Below are 17,311 nucleotides of genomic sequence, written 5' to 3'. Positions count from 1 at the left end.
AATATTTTCACCCAGTGTATAGTTTGACTTTTCTCTTTTTCACCAGTGCTTTTTGATAAGCACGAGTTTTTAACTTTGATGAAGTCAAATTTATCATTTTTTATTCTTGGTGCTTAATATCTCACCTATACTAATGTCACAAGGACATTTTTCCTACATTTTCCTCCAGCTCTCACATTTAGATCTATGATCTAGCTCAAATTAATTTCCATATATGGTGTGAAGTAGGTGTCAACACTTATTTTTCAACTGGCTATCTAAGTATTCAAATGCTACTTATTAGAAAGACTTTCCTTTCTTCCACTGAATTTTATTAGTATCTTTTGTCAAAATAATTATTTTTTCTTTACACAAAAACAGAGAGGGTGAATCACTTTGCTAACCAGTCATTATGCAATTCAGCACACCATATCCTTCACAGAGAACAGAGAAATCTGAGGCCACCTTGGGGATAAAAACAAGTTGAACCTCCCATTAGCTTTTATAATCAAAGGCCAGCCTCACTGCTCTCTCTCATTTCTTTACAACTATTTCTCATTCACACAAGGAGTGCCCAGCTATTTTTTCTTCCAATTTTTATTTTAATTATGTGATTCTTTGATCAAAACAATTATTAATAAGCATATATTGTTCCGGGATGGCTTTAAAATCTCTTCTGCTTGTTCCTACAGTGACACATCCTTAGTACAATGGTATGTACTTGGAAAAGTTCTAACTTGGGAAACCAGACACAAGTCCTTCCACTGATTGGCTCTGTGGATGACCTTGAGCATGTCACTGATCAATCCTTATCCTTAATGTCCCCATTTGACAAATGACATTCTAGGATTCAGTGAGGGAACCTGAGGTTTTGACTTGATTAACTGCATCTCCTTCATCATCTGTTAGTGTGTTTGATAGCAGAGGAAAACTGTTCCCTCCCCTGTTTCTTTCATTCAACTACCCAATCCAATTAACTCCAATTAAAATTTGTAGTTTCTAATTAGTTTGTCTGACAGGTTTTTTAAAAACCTCATAAGTGTAAATCTTTGGCCTCCCTTTTTCAGGCTTGGCAGCTGTCTTGCTCCCTTTAATTTGAGCTCCTCTCACCCATTTGTGCCACTTCTGATTCATTATTCCTTGTTCTTGTTTATTGATGGTCTTCCTCCCCCCCTCCACCACCACTTTTCTCCTTATAGTGGTAACACATTGCTTAAACAGAATTTAGGAGAGTCAGAAAGATTTAAAATTACCTAGAAACTATTCTATGCAAGGAAAAATGAAGCATTGTTACCGAATTTCAAGCCCAGTTGAAATATGTCAACATCTCAGACACATGTTTCAAACACTTCCCACACTGTATAGCACAAATCTGTATGTCATGAGAGATGACTCCTCTGTGACCTGTAAAAACTGATCATGAATCACATGTCCTGAGAAGTGCCAAGAAAATCCCTCACACCCCAATATATTTCCCATAGTGGGACATGTTCCCTGATGCTTGATTTTGTAAATTTTATTTTTATTTATTTCCATTTTATTGAACATATGTGCATCAAAATAAATTTATAAGGAATCTAAGTTTCGTGAGGGCAAGGATTTTTGTCTGCTTTTTAAATGTTTTTAATATCCCTATTGTGAACTGTGAACTTCCAGATATTCAAGCTAGTTTTAGAAAATGCAAAGGAACCAGAGATCAAATTGCTAACATCCACTGGATCATCGAAAAAGCAAGAGAATTCCTGAAAAACATCTATTTCTGCTTTATTGACTATGCCGAAGCCTATGACTGTGTGGATCACAATAAATTGTGGAAAATTCTCAAAGAGATGGGAATACCAGACTACCTGACCTGCCTCTTGAGAAACCTGTACACAGGTCAGGAAGTAACAGTTAGAACTGGACATGGAACAACAGACTGGTTCCAAATAGGAAAAGGAGTACGTCAAGGCTGTATATTGTCACCCTGCTTATTTAACGTATATGCAGAATACATCATGAGAAATGCTGGGCTGGAAGAAGCACATGCTGGAATCAAGACTGCCGAGAGAAATATCAATAACCTCAGATATGCAGATGACACCACCCTTATGGCAGAAAGTGAAGAAGAACTAAAGAGCCTCTTAATGAAAGTGAAAGTGGAGAGTGAAAAAGTTGGCTTAAAGTTCAACATTCAGAAAACTAAGATCACGGCATCCGGTCCTATCATTTCACGGCAAATAGATGAGGAAACGGTGGAAACAATGGCTGACTTTATTTTTGGAGGCTCCAAAATCACTGCAGATGGTGATTGCAATCATGAAATTAAAAGACACTTACTCCTTGGAAGGAAAGTTATGACCAACCTAGACAGCATATTAAAAAGCAGAGACATTACTTTGTCAACAAAGGTCCATCTAGTCAAGGCTATGGTTTTTCCAGTGGTCATGTATGGATGTGAGAGTTGGACTATAAAGAAAGCTGAGCCCTGAAGAATTGATGGTTTTGAACTGTGGTGTTGGAGAAGACTCTTGAGAGTCCCTTGGACTGCAAGGAGATCCAACCAATCCACTCTAAAGGAGATCAGCCCTGGGTGATCATTGGAAGGACTGATGTTAAAGCTGAAACTCCAACACTTTGGCCACCTGATGAGAAGAGCTAACTTATTTGAAAAGACCCTGATGCTGGGAAAGATTGAGGACAGGAGGAGAAGGGGACAACAGAGGATAAGACGGTTGGATGGCATCACTGACTCCATGGACATGGGTTTGGGTGGACTCTGGGAGTTGGTGATGGACAGGGAGGTCTGGCGTGCTGCGGTTCATGGGGTCACAAAGAGTCGGACACGACTGAGTGACTGAACTGAACTGAATATCCCTATCACCAAAAATAATACTATAAAATAGTATTATATAATACTATATAATTGATGCCTGATAAATACTTCTTGAAAGAACTTATAAATTAAATGTGAATGAACAAATTACATTAGTTTACTTGTACTGTGTAACTTGTTATTTTACCTCAAGACTTTTGTCCTTTACTCCTAAAGATGCATTATGAAAACAACATACCTTCAGTACTTACTGATGCCAGCTATTATGTTCAAGGTTTTAATAGGCATCCCTTCATCTACTGCTCAAAACAGTTTTATGAGGGAGTCACTATTATTTTCATTTTTTAATCACTAAATACAGGCTTAGAAAAAATAACTTATTGAAGGTATTAAGGTTAGTAAGTTGTAGAACCAGCATTATAATTCAATTACAAAAAAAGAGACACATATCAGAAAAACTTAGACACCAAGAAAAAAACAATTTGACCACCCTAACAAACCTAACATAACTACTTAGCAATAACTACTTAAAACTATTAACATAATAACAATTTAACATAATTTCTTCCCTGATAACTCAGTTGGTAAAGAATTCACCTGCAATGTAGGAGATCCAAGTTCGAATCCTGGGTCAGGAAGATCAGCTGGAGAAGGGACAGGCTAACCACTCCAGTATTTGGGGGCTTCCTTTGTGGCTCAGCTGGTAAAGAATCTGCCTGCAATGCGGGAGACCTGGGTTTGATCCCTGGGTTGGGAAGATCTCCTGTAGAAGATAAAGGCTATCCACTTCAGTATTCTGGCCTAGAGAATTCCATGGAGTCGGACACTCACTTTGTGACTTTCATAAGCCACAAGCCAACATATCTGCTGTGAGAAGTGTATTATAATTCTTCCTAACTTTTCTGTCATGAGTTTTGATTTTATATTATGGCAACAGAATATACATTTTTAAAATTATGTTCTCTTACACCCAGTAGTAACTTGTTTTTATAGCTATGCCACTACTGCCACATTTGCCATTAATTAATTGCCTATCAGAGTCCCATAGAATGACACTATTTTGGGGATTAATCCCTTCTCCTGTCAGGCTGAAATTATTCCCACATAAAAGGCAATGATGATATACTATAAGGTATTGTTATTGTTTCCCTAGAAAAATGAAATAGCCTATCTCAATTTTTCTGAGACATAATCAAGTGCTTTATTTTGAAGAATTAAATTGGGAAGAAGCTTATATGTAAGTAGCATTTACTTACACTTTGCACTTCATCTTTTTCCTCCTTCATTCTTTTTATCTGCTCTGCTATTACCTTGCTCCACTTTTTCTTTCCTATCAAACAGACTTTTACAAAAGCCTTTTATGCCAAGCAAATGCCACACATCCCTGAACACAGTTTAGCTTTATTAATTATCCCAAATCTGCCCCCCCCAAAGCTCCCTAATTTCAAGAGAACCATATATGAACTCCTCACCCTTTAATAAAAGGGCAAGGTTCAAGTCATTTCCTCTTCCTATATTATTATAAAAAAAAAAAAACATAACACCCCAGTCTTTTCACAAAGCATGTTTTTCCAAATCCTCTCCTCAATGTATGCCTACCATTCACATGCTTCAGATTCCAGTATATATTCTTCCAAGTATTAGTAAGTGAGTAATAATCTACATTACCATATTCTGTGTCATGGCATGCACTACTGCTTCCCATCCCATGTATACTCAAATTTCACCCAAAGGAGGAGTCAGAACATTCTCACTAGCCAAAGGCTCAGTAAAGACAATGGGATTGTGTAGAGAAGACCAGGCATTTCCTCAGTGCCAATGTCTGTTGAATGACAATGATTCTGTACAATCATTTTTTTAAAAAATTAGAAACTAGGCTTAAAGAGAACTTTGTTATTCAGCCACTCAGTCATGTCCAACTCTATGTGACCTCATGGACTGAAGCATCCCAGGCTCCCCTGTCCATCACCAACTCCTGGAGCTTGCTTAAATGCATGTCCTTTGAGTCAATGATATCATCGAACCATCTCACCCTCCATTGTCCCGTTCTTCTCCTGCCTTCAATCTTTCCCAGCATCAGGGTCTTTTCCAATGAGTCAGTTAATGGCACTAGGTGGCTAAAATATTGGAGCTTCAACTTCAGCATCAGTGCTTCCAATGAATATTCAGGACTAATTTCCTTTAGCATTGACTTGTTGCATCTCCTTGCAGACCAAGGGACTCTCAAGAGTCTTCTCCAACACCATAGGTCAAAAGCATCAATTATTCAGCACTAAGCTTTTTTTATAGTTCAACTCTCACATCCATACATGACTACTGGAAAAATCATAGCTTTGACTAGTTGGACCTTTGTCATTGAAGCAATATCTCTGCTTTTCAATACACTGTCTAGGTTGGTCATATAACCTCAGATATGCATATGACGCCACCCTTATGGTAGAAAGTGAAGAAGAACTAAAGAGCCTCTTGATGAAAGTGAAAGAGAAGAGTGGAAAATCTGGCTTAAAACTCAACATTCAAAAAACAAAGGTCATGGCATCCAATACCATCATTTCATGGCAAATAGATCAGGAAACAATGGAAACAGTGACAGACTTTATTCTTGGGGGTTCCAAAATCATGGCAGATGGTGACTGCAGCCATGAAATTAAAAGACACTTGCTCCTTGAAAGAAAAGCTATGACCAAACTACACAGCATATTAAAAAGCAGAGACATTACTTTGCCAACAAAGGTCTGTCTAGTCAAAGCTATAGTGTTTCCAATAGTCATGTATGGATGTGAGAGTTGGACTATAAAGCAAGCTGAATGCTGAAGAATTGATGCTTTTGAACTGTGCTATTGGAGAAGACTCTTGAGAGTCCCTTGGCCTGAAAGAAGATCCAATGTCAATGCTAAAGGAAATCAATCCTGAATATTCATTGGAAGGACTGATGCTGAAGCTGAAACTCGAATACTTTGGCCACCTGATGCAAAGAACTGACTCATTTGAAAAGACCCTGATTCTGGGAAAGATTGAAGGCAGGAGGAGAAGGGGATGACAGAGGATGAGATTGGTTGGATGGCATCACCAACTCAGTGGACATGAGTTTGTGTAAACTCTGGGAGTTGGTCATGTATAGGAAAGCCTTGCATGTTGAAGTTCATGGGGTCACAAAGAGTCGGACACAACTGAGTGACTGAACTGAACTGAGGTTGGTCATAGCTTTTCTTCTAAGGAAAGGAGCAAGCGTTTTTTAATGTCATGGCGGCTGTCACCATCTGCAGTGATTATGGAGCACAAGAATATAAAGTGTCTCACTGTTTCCATTATTTCCCCATCTATATGCCATGAAGTGATGGGACTGGATGCCATGATCTTTGTTTTTTGAATGTTGAGTTTTAAGCCAGCTTTTTCACTTTCTTCTTTCACTTTCATCAAGAGTCTCTTTAGTTCTTCTTCACTATCTGCCATAAGGGCGGTGTATTATGCATATCTGAGGTTATTGATATTTTTCTTGGCAATCTTGATTCCAGCTTGTGCTTCATCCAGCCCTGGCATTTTGCATGATGTACTCTGCATATAAGTTAAATAAGCAGGGTGACAATATACAGCCTTGACATACTCCTTTTCCAATTTGGAACCAGGCCACATCAGTCATTCCAATTAATATTCAGGGTTGATTTCCCTCACAATTGACTGAGCTCCCACAAATGCCTCACATTTGTGACATCACAAATTTGAATCCTGACCAGTGGTACAACAGAGCTCTTTCTTAATCACCATGCTTAATCAATGTTGTCTTCCATATTCCCACCCTCCTACGTCAACTTTTTGTTTCTCCTCCTCTTTGTATCTATACCTTTCTTGGCATAATGTTTCCAATCATGATCTCAACCATTTTGTGATTATAATTTTGATTTTCCACTCTAGCAACACACTTGATGTGGTCCAAAGACATGCTTATTATACTGGCACCCCAATCAAGAGCAGAGATTTTGATCTTCAAGCCTGCCCCATTCCCCAAAACAAACGGACCACACATCTTCTCACTTTCTAATGCAAAATAATCTAGACTCTGTTAGACTTTCCTGGAAAAACAAATCAGGCTTTAAGGAGATTCCCATTAATACAAGTAAGATTAAGCAAAAATAGAGAAAGAAGAGTTGGCCCTTAGATTGTAGATGCTACATGAGCATCCTTCTGTCACAAGTCATATTATATTTATCTCAAATTTCAAGGGATTTCTCCCCTCTTTTAAGACTAGCCACTGACATTTTAAGTATAAAAATGTTTCCAGACTTACTTCCTTTTTTATAGCTTTGTTATATACCTTTCCCTGAACCATTTCCCTCATGTTGGAAGACAAGCACTGAGGCTTTTCTTGAATTCACTGCATAAATGTCAGATGAAAACCCAAAGTGGCTGTAAAATACCCAACTCATTAGTTTCCATTTTAAAAACTTTTGCCAGTTTTATTAAAGTATTCTTTTAATCCCAATCTCAAATATTTAGTAAATACCTCCAAAAATATGGCAAGCACTTATAAAGGACATTTACTGAGTGCTTACTATATGCTAGGTACTTGGGTAAAAGCTTTACATGATTAGTACATTTATCCTCACAACAGCCCTATAATATAAGGTATTTCCATTATCACTACCTTTAGGATATTAAAGGGTAGGTTCCCAAAGTTATTAAGGCCTGAGTTTAGATAATTCATTTTCAAAGCCTAGAAAATTATCCATCACACTATACCTACTTTTCTATCTTTAGTGATAGCGATAGTGATATTGAAGTCGCTCAGTCGTGTCCGACTCTTTGCAACCCCATGGACAGTAGCCAACCAATCTCCTCTGTCCATGGGATTTTCCAGGCAAGAATACTGGAGTGGGTTGCCATTTCCTTCTCCAGGGGATCTTCCCGACCCAGGGATCGAACCCAGGTCTCCCACATTGTAGGCACACACTTTACCATCTGAGCCACCAGGGAAGGCTATCTTTAGCCCACATTTATTGGTTAAGGGAAAACAGATTTTTTTAATGTTGGTAGATGAAGTCATCTGGAGAAGGCAATGGCACCCCACTCCAGTACTCTTGCCTGGAAAATCCCATGGACGGAGGAGCCTGGTAGGCTGCAGTCCACGGGGTCGCTAAGAGTCAGACACAACTGAGCGACAGCACTTTCACTTTTCACTTTCATGCATTGGAGAAGGACATGGCAATCCACTCCAGTATTCTTGCCTGGAGAATCCCAGGGACGGGGGAGGCTGGTGGGCTGCCGTCTATGGGGTCGCACAGAGTTGGACACGACTGAAACGACTTAGCAGCAGCAGCAGATGAAGTCATCACAAGATGATTGAATTGACATATTTGATATTAAAACTGAAAAGTGTTTTATCAGTTATCAAGTCTAGCTCTCTTTTTATTCAAAATAGGGGTAAGATAATGTAATTCATAGAGAGATCATATATTTGCCTGAAATCATGGAGATTATCTGGGATTTGAACCCACATCCCAACTCCAGTGCTAATTTCACACCATTACACAAAATCAGATGTACCCAACCTTTTAAGACAATGTATTCTTGATTTTGATTTAGCATGATTCTCAGCTGTTTTTGATTATAGGACAAGGCAAAACTGTCTAATCTACCAATTGCCTTCACTCCTTTATACAAAGCCAAGCTGAAAAAGAGTCATCTTGGGATAATTAAAAGAATAATAATTTTTATAATCAATCAAGGAGATAAAATAAATTATAATCAAATCAGTCTTATACATGTCATAAGGCAAACTACGTACCTAGTCATAGGCTTCCCTGGGGCTCAGGGGTGAAGAACCTGCCTGCTAATGCAGGAGACTCAGGTTCAATCCCTGGGTCAGGAAGATGCCTTGGAGAAGGAAATGGCAACCCACTCTAGTATTCTTGCCTGGGAAATCCCATGTATAGAGGAGACTGGGGGGCTACAGTCCATGGGATCACAAAAGAATCAGACATGACTTAGTGACTAAAAAACAAGAAAGTCATACTGTAAACATTTTTTAAAATTGCTATTCTCTGGAAAGGATAATGAAATTTGTCCATTAACAGGGTATATATGTTAATTTTCCCTCTGTCTGGCTAATATTCCATTCTTCAACAAGGCTTCTTCCACACTGCACCCAAACCTTCAATCTTCCCTGCTAATTTATTCACCTTTGCTTCCTTTTAAAATCCTCTCCTTTGCAGACTTCTCTGACATCCACCATACTGTTAGAATGGTCAGGCATCCTTCTGTGAAGTGTCACAGAATCATAGATTTACCTCCTCATACAGTATTTATAACAGAGTACCTAGTGATTAATCATCTGTTTTCTCCGCAGGACACTAGCATACTTAAAATGACACTCTGTCCCATGTCCCCATACTTAAATCACCATGTATTTCTTGAACGAAAAACTGAATGCACATCATGAATTTGCACCAAGTCATACCCTGCCCAGCCTGGCTTCCTGATGACCAGAATTACTCACTGGCAAGAGCTCTGGTGACCATGCAATGGAGAACATCTTATTACACATTATATGTGATAAAGGAACATAACCCATCATCATAATCTATGTCCATCACTTCAGTTCAGTCACTCAGTCGTGTCTGACTCTTTGCGACCCCATGAACCGCAGCACGCCAGGCCTCCCTGTCCATCACCAACTCCTGGAGTCCACCCAAACCCATGTCCATTGTATCAGTGATGCCATCCAACCATCTCATCCTCTGTCATCCCCTCCATACACCTTCCTAAAGCTAACTTCACCACCTCACAAACTCTCCATGAATGCTGAGAGTGATTCCAATATTTTATATTCTTGGCCACACTTTAAATTCTAGAATTTGAATCCATACTTGAAGATTACATTTTATTCACAGGTATTCCACTATTTTCTCAGTCCCCTTTCAGCACTCTGTCATTATTGAGTTGAATATTTGTCTATATTGCTTCCCTTACTTGATGGGATCCCTTCTGTGCTTATTCGCTCAGTCATGTCCAACTCTTCGCAATCCCATGGTCTGCAGTCTGCCAGGCTCCTCTGTCCACAGGGATTCTCCAGGCAAGAATACTGGGGAAGGTTGCCATGTCCTCCTCCAGGGGATCTTCCCAACCCAGGGACTGAACCCAGGTCTCCAGCATTGTGGGCAGATTCTATTTCATACCACTCTTCTTGCCATCTAGCAACAAGGACTCACCTATATAAAAGCTTACACAGAGTCCTCAGTTCAACATTCCACCTGCTGTAAGTCAAGCTAATACTACGTGTACTCAGCTGCTTCCAAAGAAAATTTTACACAATTAAAATCTGACAGCTGGCCCAATCATGAAGAGTTTGTCTGGCATCTTTGTACCACAGTTAATCTGTTGAAAACCACACTCCTAAGAGGACTTTTCCCACCTGTACCTCTCTGACTGCCCAGGAAAACATTCCACCATAGTCCTTTGACCTCAGGAGCTCACTTCTTCCTCAAAGAAAAGTTGTAATAACATAACCACAAAATAGGGTGTTCTTGATTTTCTGCCCCAGCAAACTGTCCCATAGAACCACTGTTATCATAAATGTTCCCATTCATGCCAGCATTGTTTTATTAGCTACACAATTTGTTTTGTGGCAAGCAGGTGTTGAAGAAAGGAACCACAGAAAGTCACCGAGTTTTCTGGAAGTCTCAAGAGCAATTACCCTGATTCTCTCTGGTATGTCCTTTCCACACATGATGAACCACTTTTCTTCCCTTTTTCTTTAATGGCAATGAAGAAGTGAAACATCAAGACTCAGCTAATATGATAAGTGAGTGATGTCTGGGGATCTATATGGATTTTTTTTTCACTTTTTAAGGCCCAAACCCACACAGTGATTCTCTGCCATTCAAAATGTGTGTGTTTACAAGGGGCGGGGAATGTGGTAGGTGGGTAGATGTGCACACATTTGTGTTTAGCATTCAAGTGTACTTAACAAGAACTAGCATCTTTTTCCCTAACAGAACTTAGAAAAACTCAGCAGAAGCCATCCAGTATCTTAGTCCCTAAATCCCAGCTAGACTAACAGATTAACGACATTTCTTAGTCAATAACTAACCTTATATCTGTACCTTCCATTCCTCTCACTCTTACTGTCCCTCCTGTATTTTTTGTCATGAAAGCAAAACTTTGATTTACCAAAGTTAAATTTAATGAAAGAGATATGATAGACCAGATGTAAGTATCAAAAATGATAAGCAGGAGGAAGGAAGCTGGACCTCTGCTTTATTTCCAAAGCACTTTTTCCAACCCTCTATACTAGCACTTACTATATTGAATTGTAAATATAATGCAATGGCTTGCCCACCCGTGTTTGATAAGTGATGGATGAACAAATGATACAACATGGATTGTTCAGAGCTTGGAACGTTTCACAGTACCATGAGCAACTGAATTCAGTGTTGAATAATAACTAAGAATTGGGTCATCCAGATGTAGAAAGTGACATGAATAAAGATAGAGAAGAGGAAATGAATCTGACTCAGTAAAGGGACAGGACTCTGTGCTGGTCCCAGCCTGTCATAAATGTGGGTAGACATGCTCTTGACTGTAAGATGCCCTCAGCATTAACCATTAGGAAACTTTGAAGGGGAAAAAAGGTTTCTTACCTATAAGTACTTGAGCATAAAAGGCACTCCTAGGGGCATATGGAGAGGTTGTGGATAGAGCAGACAGACAGCCTAGGTTTTGTTTTTTCTTTCTAAAGGAAGAAGGAACTTGGGGTTCTACTTTATTGGATTCAAGGGTAGGGAGCCTAGGGTTTCATGGACTTGCTCTTCATTGGTGAATGTAAAATATAAAAGTGGGAATATAATGTGAGAGAGAAGTAAAAACAAGGGACTCAAATGGTCAGTTATCTAAATCAACCAATGTCTCTAAATAATACAGCCAGGGGCCAGGCAGGAATGGCACACCTGGCATTCTAACCAGACCTGTGGATGGCAATCTGTTTATTCAGGATAGCCATCTTTGAAGTAAATGCCTCTTTGAAGTGGATATTTCAGCAATCAAAGCTTTTGTCAGAATGGCTACCCACTCCAGCATTCTTGCCTGGAGAATCCCATGGACAGAGGAGCCTGGCGGGCTACAGTTCATGGGAACACAAAAAGCTGGACCCGACTGAGTGACTAACACTGCATTTCAAAGCAAAACAAAAACTGTCACATTTACCCTGCCAACAGTGGATTAGTCCAGGCACAGAAATAAAGATACTTTTAGAATCCTTCTTCAGAATTTGAACAACCTTTTTTTTCTACTTTTACCAACCCAATACTTCTAGGGAATGAATCTGGTCCTCTCAGCTCTTGGTGGCTGCCAGTTACATGGAGGTTACAAAGAAATGTGGATAAACAAAAGGAAAACCTGGAAGGGTACATATATCACAGTTCAATTAAAAGTCTTACTTACTAGGAAACAAAGCTATTTCATTAACAGTTTCGTTAATTATTAAGAAAATGTAAATAAGTTGGGAAAGCATTACCTGGATAACTTGGGAGATGCTAAGTGATTAGTTACACTTTCTAACTAGAAATTTCTAGTAGGAAAATGTCACCTGGAATGTTATCATTTAAAACTCAGTAATGAACACAGAAACTAATAGGAACTTTCATGCAATACCAAAGAATCAGGGAAATAAATGTCACTAGAATGTAGAAAATAAGATCTCTTTTGGCTTCTATCATTTAATTTGATTTTGCTTCTATGCTAGCCTTTAAAAAAAAAAAATGAATAGCCCCTAATCACAACCTCTAAGTCTACTGAGGAAGCCACTGACTTCATTAACTTCCTATTACACAGCAGAAGATGTCAGTATTTCTGAGAAGTCGTTGCCTCAGGAGAAACTTGGTAACACATTCATTTCCTTAATCAATCTACATTCACTGAGTACTTACTATGTTCTGAGCACTGAAGGTTTCTGCAGAAGGAAAGAAAATGGCAGTGATGACAAGGCCAATTAGGACTCAGTTGTCCACTTTCTTAACAGTTGTCCAAGAGCCCTCCAGATCTGAGACTGAGTTTTGAGCTTAGCATTTAAGAAAATATTTTAAAGTATTTCATGCTCTTGTTAAGACATCATCCTGCATCCCAGGGCATCTACTGCGTATGTTGGATTGGTGCTAAACTGCTCCTTCTCTCTCATGTTTGCCCTTACAAGACCCATTTCACGGGGACATAGATTTGTTCAAACCTCCTTTAGAAGGCACGATTCTGACAGTTCTTGCTCTCTGTCCTCATTGCAGAGTCTGGGCTCGTGCTTTTGTTCTCTCTTATACTCCTAATGATCTGCTTTGATCTTATCCTCTTAATGAATTTATTGTCAGCACCTTCTCCTGGGGCAAATGTGTATGTGTGTATGTGTTTCATAAGCATATCAATTTTATACAAATAAATTTGGAAGTGATTGCCAGTTACCTTTGAACCCACCATTCATTTATTCATTCAACAAATTTGCACTAGGGTCATAATTATGAGCAAGATAAAAATAAATTTTGCCAATATATAGCTTAGCTGCTAAGTCACTTCAGTCGTGCCCGACTCTGTGCGACCCCAGAGACAGCAGCCCACCAGGTTCTCCTGTCCCTGGGATTCTCCAGGCAAGAACACTGGAGTGGCTTGCCATTTCCTTCTCCAATGCATGAAAGTGAAAAGTGAAAGTGAAGTTGCTCAGTCGTGTCCGACTCTTCACAACCCCATAGACTGCAGCCTACCAGGCTCCTCCATCCATGGGATATTCCAGGCAAGAGTACTGGAGTGGGGTGCCATTGCCTTCTCTGATATAGCTTAGAGTCTAATATATATTCAAATATGTAAAATCTAAAACTCTCTTTTCACTGAGAAACCTACAAAATATATTTGTCTTTACCAGAACAGAACTGTAAAGAAATTCGCTGCCTGGTACTCCACCTATACTCTGTAAACCCCTTGACTATTCCTAGGCTTAGAGTATTAGTGTTTAGAGATCAAAAGTGCTAAATAACCTCACAAAATTAGTTTAGGTTACTGGAACTAGCAATACTAATACATTATTTAATACTAACATACTATGTGATAATAATTATTATTCTTTTAATTGTTATTATTATTATTAATGGGGGTAAAGGTATTTATCTCATAGAGCTGCTAGTGTAAAGAGCAAATGTGTGTATGTATATATAATACCCAGCATATAGAAGTCAAAAATGTTGATGCAAAAAATGTTGATATTTTTTTATCTTAATATTCATCAAAAAAAGAATTAAATATCACAAATCAATGTAATACTACAGTGTTTCATCAAATTATGTTCTTTAAATATATCAATCCATAGCATTCTTGGTCAATATTTAAAGTTTTTGATATCAGAATTATCACAGAATTAACATTTGATTTAAAAATCAAATAATTTTTCACCCTATCTGATTTTTGATTCATAAGAGTAAAGAACATCTGAGGATGTTGTACCTCTGCACCCCACTGAGATAACTGCTTCAGCTTATAAGAAAATAAGGAAGCTCACAAGCAATACATATGAGTGCACCTGTCTGAGCTTCAAATGCCTAGAACTAAGGCTTCTGGAAAATATTTCTTACAGGTTTCAAACATAAGAATTTAGATTTTCTTTTTTTTCCTTTTTTTATTATAAAAAAACAGAATTTAGATTTTCTACTTTTCTATTATAAAGACTCGTGAGTTCATCAGACTCCTCTCAACCTTGTCAGATTCTGATTCCATCAAACTACACATTTCAGAAGATGTTCACAATGATACCTATTATTCCATGGTCTGCGTTTATCTGAGGTTTCAGAAACACTTGGCACCCCTTTCTGTCTTGAACTTTCCTCCTGCCCTCTAACATAGTCCTGTCCTTCCACAAGATATGGGGGATTTTGACTCTCCCCAGTTTCACATGTGGTGAAGCCAGCTGCCATTTCCTAATACCATTCCCAAATAGCCATGTCATCTGGCAGATGACATTCAACAGGTGTGCATCACGTCTTACAAGGTCTGTGGCCGCCAGAGGAGACATAGCTAGAAAAAGATCTAACACTTGTGTTGATCTGCAGGCGTCTGTCATAGCCTGGCAGTCCGTCATGGCCAAGGGTAGAGATCCAAATACAGAACAAGAGGGCGTGCTGCCATCTCAGCAGATGGGTATGGAGAAAAGTAGCCAAGAGTCTCTATAATAAGTGCCATGGACACAGCAGTGGGACAGGATGTGCAGCCAATAACATTCAATTGGCTCTTTATCTGTTGCCTAGAAACCTTGGGTTCCTGAGCAACATCCTTTTCTAATTGTGACTTGAGCTGGGGACACTGCCCTCCTAAGAACCAGCATCTGTGATTACCATGGGAAAGTGTTGGGCAGCAGCAGGCCAGCTGGATCTTTGAAACCAACTGAGCCAGCAATTTAATCTGCACTTGGGATGAGACTTGCCTCTCCCATAGCTAGGTCAACAAAGGCAGTCTGCTCACTGGAGCTGAGAGGTAAGGAATAAAGATGGATCATTGCATGTTTGTGATCTTTTCCCCTGCTTTCACTCTGAGCCAAAAAGCAGGCGAGGCACAAAATGGTCAAGAATAGATCCATCCTGTAATAACAGTCCAGATTCAGCTGGCCTGAGTCAGGCCTAGAAAGGATAGAAAAATAAATGAGAGAAAACTGGCCTCTAGAAGATCATGAGGCCTGGACTCAGAAGTCAGATCATCCACTTTCAATACAGCACCCCACTTATTAGCTTGGTAACTATGGTTAAGTTACTAAACTCTCTGGGCTGCTCTCTACCATTTGTTTTAGGGGTCATGGTCGATATTTATAACTAAACATTTGGGCCACTTGCTTTTTCTCTTTCTGGGCCTTTAAGTTTCCAATATCATGTTTTAAATTCACCAATAAAGAGTGAGCCCTCAAAACTCTAGGTCTGCACCCTTGACCTCAATAAAAGCAGAAGCCCAGACCTGCACATGTCTTCTCTCTCTGTACCAGCAAACTTGTTGTGTGACCCTAGACGGACTGTGTAATTTGCGAGATTTGTATATAATAAACTTGTCTCTTCCAAAGTTTCCTGATGCTTATTGCTAAGGGTGACTTTCAATCACAAAAGAATCACAAGGACAAGTCTAGGTAACGACGCTAGTTATTAATAAGCTGAGGTCTGGACAAAACAATACTACTTATTACAATATCCAAGATAACTACCGCACCAAGAAAATATCATCTCCATTCTGGATTATTAGAATGGCCTTTTCCCTTTCTCTATTGTTTTAAAAATTAACTTGATATTTTTAAGTTTCCATTTTATCTTCTTTATTGAGCAATTAGCCCTACCTCTTTGTATTTTTTTTTCAACTATTGCCCTAGGGTTTTACTGTATACATTTACTATATACAACATCTAAGTTTTTTCTTTTTCTTTTTTTTGCCTTACTGCCAGCTTGTGGGATTGTATTTTCCTGACCAGGGATTGAAGCCGGGCCCTCAGCAGGGAGAGTGCGGAGTCCTAACACCTGGACCACCATGGAAATTCCAATAAACATTTTAACTTATCATAGTCTATATTCACACAATATTTAACACTGCACATATAGTATAGGAATGTTGACCAATAGACATTCATTTTCTCAATCATCTACACTGTGGTATTATGATACATTTCATATCTATATAGTTATAGTTATCATTTACTATTTTTTGCTTTAAACAATTATTTTTAGAGAAATTAAAATTTAGAAAAATTGTATTATACCATTTCCCACATATTTACCATTTCTTGTGTTCTTTATTCCTTTCATTTCAGTTCGCTCACTCAGTGGTGTCTGACTCTTTGCGACCGTATGCACTGCAGCACACCAGTCTTCCCTGTCCATCACCAGCACCTGGGGCTTGCTCAAATGCATGTCCATCGAGTTGATGATGCCATCCAACCATCTCATCCTCTGTTGTCCCCTTCTCCTCCTGCCTTCAGTCTTTCCCAGCATCAGGGTCTTTTTCAATGAGTCAGTTCTTCGCATCAGGTGGCCAAAGTATTGGAGCTTCAGCTTCAGCATTAGTCCTTCCAATGAATATTCAGGACTGATTTCCTTTGGGATGGATTGGTTGGATCTCCTTGCTGTCCAAGGGACTCTCAAGAGTCTTCTCCAATGCCACAGTTTAAAAGCATCAAGTATTCAGCTCTCAGCTTTCTTTATGGACCAACACTCACATCCATACATGACCACTGGAAAAACCATAGCTTTAACTAGACGGACCTTTGTTGGCAAAGTAATGTCTTTGCTTTTTAATATGCTCTCTAGGTTGGTCATAGCTTTTCTTCCAAGGAGCAAATGTCTTTTAATTTCATGGTTGCAGTCACCATTTGCAGTGATCTTGGAGCCCAAGAAAATAAACTCTCTCACTGTTTCCATTGTTTCCCCATCTATTTGCCATAGGTGATGGGATCAGATGCCAAGATCTTTGTTTTTTGAATATTGAGTTTTAAGCCAGCTTTTTCATTCTGCTCTTTCACTTTCATCT

The sequence above is a fragment of the Bos javanicus genome, chromosome 29, assembly GCF_032452875.1.
Source record: "Bos javanicus breed banteng chromosome 29, ARS-OSU_banteng_1.0, whole genome shotgun sequence".
In the NCBI taxonomy this organism is placed as follows: domain Eukaryota; kingdom Metazoa; phylum Chordata; class Mammalia; order Artiodactyla; family Bovidae; genus Bos; species Bos javanicus.
The sequence above is the reverse complement of the archived record's forward strand: the minus strand, read 5'-3'. Positions refer to the sequence as shown.